Source organism: Bubalus kerabau, chromosome 8 (genome assembly GCF_029407905.1).
Source record: "Bubalus kerabau isolate K-KA32 ecotype Philippines breed swamp buffalo chromosome 8, PCC_UOA_SB_1v2, whole genome shotgun sequence".
Taxonomy (NCBI): Eukaryota; Metazoa; Chordata; class Mammalia; order Artiodactyla; family Bovidae; genus Bubalus; species Bubalus kerabau.
Window position 1 is genome coordinate 15,887,000 of NC_073631.1, and position 6,645 is coordinate 15,893,644.

The 6,645-nt window shown below is 40.2% G+C and overlaps 1 non-coding gene across 1 annotated transcript; it reads right to left on the bottom strand.

The window, feature by feature from the left end:
• Positions 1–2,032: 2,032 nt before the first annotated feature.
• On the bottom strand, positions 2,033–2,104 carry TRNAC-ACA (transfer RNA cysteine (anticodon ACA)). Its single transcript has one exon. It is a non-coding gene; the product is annotated as a tRNA-Cys (tRNA).
• Between the last annotated feature and the right edge of the window lie 4,541 nt (positions 2,105–6,645).

Genomic DNA, 6,645 nt, shown 5'->3' on the forward strand with positions numbered 1-6,645 from the left:
TGTCAGCCTAGATAAGAGGTCACAAATACACAAAGTGACTGTGAAGACAAATAGAGGAGCATCAAGGAGCCACTTCCAAATCCCCGTACTCATCTGGATTCATGTGCTGTTGAAAGATAAGCCCTAATCTGAAATACAGAATATTTCTTTACAAACTATGTGCGTGTTTGACAACCAAACAGCAAAGCTGTTTAATAACTGACTTCTACGTCCACTATTAAGGAAACTGTATTGGAGTAATTGCCAGATATCCGACAGCAGATACAAAATACACATACCCTTGAGAGTATATAAGATTGTCCGTTTATATACCTCCTGTATATGATATGCAACCCTGGGAAAGATCAAAGGCAAAAGGAGAAGGAGGCGGCAGAGGATGAGATGGTTGGATGGCATCGCTGACTCAGTGGACGTGAGTTTGAGCAAATTCTGGGAGATAGTGGAGGACAGAGGAGCCTGGTTTGCTGCAGTCCATGGAGTCATGAAGAGTCAGACACGACTTAGTGACTGAACAACAACACACCTCCTGTAGGCCTACATCTTACCCTTGGTATTATTATTTTTTCCGAAATAGTTATTTGATTCTATTTTTGCATATTTAAAAATATCCCATAGTAGAAATTTACCAAAGTCTAGAATTAGTAGTTAAGAGGGTGTGACAGAGACAGCTGATTGTCCCCCTAACTCCAGTCTCCCTTCTCTATACAAGAGACTTGTGGATGGGCTCCAGGGACTTTAAAGACTACATTTCCCAGCTGCTCTTTTAGCTCAATGAGGTCACATGACTCAATTCTTGCTCGTGAAGTGTGCGTAGCGGTGACTTGTGCTGTTTCAACATCTGAGCCACAGGACAGTGGATTTGTAGGTCCCTTTCTCACCTCCTGCAAAGCATATGCCTCTTACCCATGACTCAGCTTCCACTCGCGGACGAAGACCTGTTCTGATCAAAGCAACAGGGTGCAGAGAACCCGAGTCTCTGAGTGAGCACCTTGAACAGAGCTACCTATGGCTCTCAGCCTGGAGTGCTCTCTGCATATAATGTGCTCTCTGGATTTAGTGTGAGATGAATACACCTCCATTATCTTTAAACCACAGTACTTTGGAACCATTTGGTTTTACTGCCTCAGCCTATGATCAAGCTTATAACACAGATTTTAATAAAAAGTAGAGTACCTTGGCAGGTGAGAATTTTACTTCCCTCTGCTTTTGTATTTTGTAAATTAGTAACCTAAATGATCGACTATATAGTTTTTTTCAATTTAACAAAGACATGGCAATTTGTTTTTAAAACAAAAAACTGAGTAGAGGTGATTAGCACCTCTGTGAACCTTGAGAATAGTTCTTATCAAATCATAGAACCATCAGATTTTATAACTTGGGGGAGGGATAAATTAGGAACTTGGATTCATAGATACACACTAGTATATTTAAAGTAGATAAACAATAAGGTCCTATTGCATAGTAGAAGAAATGCTACTCTCTCTATATATATGAATAGTTATATATATATTCAATTATATATAAAACTGAATCACTTTGCTATACACCAGAAACTAACACAACATTGTATATCAACTATACTTAAATTCTTTAAAAGATTATATAGCCTGGCCCTGGAAGTGAGAAAAGAAATATAGTGTCATCAGTGAGGAAGTGACCTGACCAAGATTTCAAAAATTTGCTCAACTATGTGTATTAGAGTGTCATTATCTTTCTATCTGCCCTTACCAAGGGCATATATGTGTCAGGGATACACAAATACACCTGGAAAGGAAAGGCCCCTATATTTAAGAATCTTAAAGGGAAAGATCAAAAGTTTTCATAAAAACAAAGTCAAAGCTTATCACACAAATGAAAACTGAAAAAATAAGTGTAGAGTGAAATGAAAAGTAGCCCTGTCCTAAGGAGAAGTCGCTCAGTCGTGTCCGATTCTTTGCGACCCCATGGACTGTAGCCCACCAGGCTCCTCCGTCCATGGGATTTTCCAGGCGAGAGTACTGGAGTGGGGTGCCATTGCCTTCTCCAGGGGATCTTCCCCACCCAGGAATCGAACCCGGGTCTCCTGCATTGTAGGCAGACGCTTTACCGTCTGAGCCACCAGGGAAGTCCTAAGAGGTCATATTTAATGGTTAATTTCCACTGCTTTTAGAGACTTTGAGCACCTTCTTCACTGGCTTTGCAATGGCTAATCATTCATAACCAGCACTGTGCAATCGGCAGATATAAAATTGATATGCTTTTCTTCCTTCCCACTCACTGCTACAAACGAGTCCATAGAAATCGTTTGGAGGGCTGACCGTGTTTAGGATTCAGAGGATGTTCTATGGTTTTGAACACCATCATTGGCAGGAATAACAAACTTCACCATTGATGCCTGATTAAAGCCTTCAAAGAGCCAGTGCGCAGCAAGGGGTGGAGTCAGAGGTGGGGAGGGTGACTGCACAAGGTGTTTAGATGTGGTCCTGGGAGGTCGGAGGCCCAGCTAGCCGCAGCCCTAACAGGCTGCCTCAGGGACCGGAGCAGGTGGCAGGGAGCAGAAGCCTGGGATCAGGGCAGGGGAGGCCTCTGAGGGTGTGGGTGTATCACTCTCCTCTGCTCATTTTACCCAGCCCCTCATATTTACTGTCTTGGATTTAACGGGCTAATTTATACCACCAGCTCCCCGAGTCCTGATTTCTATAGAGACAATTATAAGGATGTGCACGAATATGGGTGTGTAATTCTAGGGTAGCTCTTAGAAACTCCCCTTCTGACATGGAATATTTTTCCTTTTTTTTTTTCTCTCTTTTGGTATCTCTTGATATCATTATGTTTTCTCATTGCCTTTCTGTGTAGCTTTCTTCTTTTAACATTAACAGCTGAACAGCTGCTTCTGTTTTGTCTTACCATCCCCCAACATCAGAAATAGAGAATTAAAAGCAAGACAAAAACTAAATATCCACATAGAAATGAAAATCTCTAAGAACACAATTCTAGATAATAAAGAGTTCATAAGATTTAACAATAGAGCTCACTATAAGTGTGACATTTGCCTAATGCTTCATACATGTTAAGTCACTTAATTCTCAGGGCTGCCCAGTGGATTAGGTACTGTTAATTTCCTCATTTGACCAATGAAGAAACTGAGGCACAGAGAACTTCAGTAGCTGTCCAAGGTCAAAGGAATATTTATCTGATTACACACCCTGGCCCAAATTCTAATTTTAAGGAGTCTGTGTACAAAATCTAGGCATAGCAGTGCTAATGAAAGCCCCAAGTAAGATACATGGAGACTGTATTGCAAGTGAAGCACTCGGGTTCTAACATCAAACATCCTGATTTAGGGTCTTGGTTTTACTCTTTACATGCTGTGAGAATTTGAGCAAGTTACTTAACCGCTCTGAGTCTCAGTTTCCCCAGGCGTCATCCATGGGGATAGTGATGATGAAATCTAACACATGGTGAAGAGCCTAGCACACAGTAGGAAGCTGTATCACTGGTGCCCAGCACATAGTAAGTGCTTGGAAAATATTTGTTGAATGTCAGCTATCATAATAGAATAGTGCATGTTGACAAGAGGAGCAAATTGTGATTTATTAAAGCCAAGCCTGACTGCCTGTTTAGTCTTTCAAAAACTGCCTCATTTCTCCAACATTTGAGGTACATGAATGGATTGTAGCAATAAAGCAGAAAACCCATGGATACTGGTTTGATGATGATGTTTCAGCCAGTAAAAATGGTCCACCTTGCTTCCTTCTCCTGCCACAAATGGCATGCTCATTTATAGGATAGCCAAATGTTTAAAGAATAGTTGGCAACTTATGAAAAGTGATTATAATACTGATTTCCTCAATTTTTTTCCTCCTTAAATAATGTTCATCCATAAATGATGCCTGATAGAATATTTGTAGAACAAACATCTGTATCTGATTTGAGGAAAATGGCTCAAAATGTGGATTCTGATTCTGACCTTAGACACTGTGGTATGAGATGTTTATGTTGGATTTCACATAGGAAAAAAAAAAAAAAGGAAACCTAAAGAGCTGTGACATTCAAAGGGCCACTAAAGATAGAAAGTGAAAATGTTAGTCACTCAGTCACATTCGACTCTTGGCAGCCTCACGGACTGTAGCCCATCAGGCTCCTCTGTCCATAGAATTCTCCAGGCAAAAACACTGGAGTGGCTTGCCATTTCCTTCTCCAGGGGATCTTCCCAACCCAGGGATCGAACGCAGGTGTCCTGCATTGTAGGCAGATGCTTTACCATCTGCACCACTAGAGAAGCCCAAAGGATAGGGGAACATTTTTAAATAAATAAGCCAATTAGCATTGATCCAACATACAAAAGTGTCTGAAATAATAAGTGGCGGCACTTTACCTTGCCCAAGGGCTGGTCTCAGAGTTTACTGACTCACTGTCTCTATTTTTTCTTTTCTTTTCTTATGATTCTTTGAAATCTCTACCAAATTTCCAACTTCTGGGGAAATCTTTCTGTCTCTCTTTTTCCCACTCCATAGAGATGAAACATGAAATATATTCTTGTTAGCTTTGTTGAACATAACTTGGATGCTTATTAATTTATTGACCCGAAATATTTCAAAATATTTTTCTTAAAATGCACATATTAAAAAATGCATATATTTATTTGTAATTGTAATTCTTTGACTATAAAGAAAAACAGATTTTCAGACTCTTATAATGGCTAATCACCCTGCTTAACATGCTCTTATATGACATTATTCCTATTTGACAAGTTAGAATGTTATGAAACTATTTGAACAGTTCAGCAATTTATCTCCATCAACCTGAGCCTTTAGTGAGGGGGAAAGTTTGACTTAAAAATGATGATGTAATATTAAGAAAGTCAAAGTACCAAAAGACATACTATAGTTTTAGGCAGCTTATGATATTTTATCTTCTATCATTTTTCATCCATATGGTAAGAATACCTTCATAAGAAAAAATATTTTGAAAAGAGACTATTAAATATAATATCACTTTCAAAAGATTATAAGTTGAAGTTGAATTTTTATAATATACTGAAAAAAATTTATTCACTACTGTTGTTAAATCGCTTCATACAAAGTAAGAAAAGTAAAGCCAAAAAAATGACCCCAAGATCTAATGCCAAATGTACATACAGCTAACTTTTTAAAATATTTATGAATCATCCTTTATCAGCTTCAGGCTATTCAAAATTTGAACACACATGCATGTATATTTGAATAATAGAGAGTTCACTTTAAAATATCAGTTTGAAAATCTTCCAAAACAGAAATGCTTCAAGTGAACCTTAAGATCTTGTTCTTATAGGAGAACGTAAAGGTTTTCAAATGTGTTAACTGTTTTTCACATTAAAAACTTATTAAATGGGAGATGATCTGTTTCTTTTGCTATCTTATACGCTAATTAAAGTTATATTTTTCTGTTAGGCTAGAAATCATCTGGCCAATAATGTGAATTATATTAGCCTCTGTTTTCAAACTGATCCTCTAACACAGAGTGCAAGGACAGATCAGAGAAATCAGCCACTCCAGACTGGCAGTGGTAGTTTTAATAAGTAAGGGAACTTACATAGGGAGCTTGTCTTGGCGATTGGAAGACAGCATAGACCTCCACATCCACCAGGCAGAATCCTTAAAGTTGGTATAGAGCCCTTAACTGGGTTCAGTCATGTATTCAGTCCAAGGGGCCTCACCAATACATTGCTCTGTCAAGGCTGTGGGAGCACTGAACAGAAGGTACAGTCCAAGGACAAGGGAGGAGGGAGGAACCTACCATTGCCAGATTGCCTGGCTCCAGCTCTCCTGTCAACAGGCAGTCATGTCCTCTCGATGACCTCCTCCAACATGCCCTCTGCAAAGAATTTAATCTGAATACTTAAATGTAGGAGAGTAAGGACATGAAGGTCACAAGGGCACCGCTGGTCACAGGGCTCTGTCTTGTCATCCCTACCATATGAGACATCTCCCTGGAGGACAGACAAAGGCAGTGTATACTTTTAGTTCCAGGGAAGATGGTAGCATATCATTATAAAGTCCCTTGGGAAGGATTCCTTTAGGGCTCATTGCTTCTCAATGGAGCCAGAGCATCACAAATAACCACCTGAGTGGCAAGTGCTCGAAGTGTGTGCAGGAAGAGAAATACATGACAGTAAGTATTTATACAGGAAGTAAGAGGGCTCAGTCATTTTCATTCATCCTCGCTCCATCCTTAGCCTGACTCCATTTCTAGCAAAATGGTGCAGCACTTCTGTGTATCCACAGCTTATTGTTTCTAACAACTAAATTGTATATCATAACCACTGCCTCAAGTGGTAAAGAATCCATCTGCCAATGCAGGAGATGCAGGAGATGTGAGTTTGATCCCTGGGTTGGGAAGATCGCCTGGAGAAGGAAATGGCAACCCACTGCAGTATTCTTGCCTGGAAAATCCCATGGACAGAGGAGCCTGGCGGGCTACAGTCCATAGGATTGCAGGGAGTTGGACATGACTGAGCGCACATGCACAGCTTGCAAACACTGCCAAGTGATAAGACTTGGAGTATCTTTGCTGCTGCTAAGTCACTTCAGTTGTGTCTGACTCTGTGCGACCCCATAGACGGCAGCCCACCAGGCTCCCCCATCCCTGGGATTCTCCAGGCAAGAACACTGGAGTGGGTTGCCA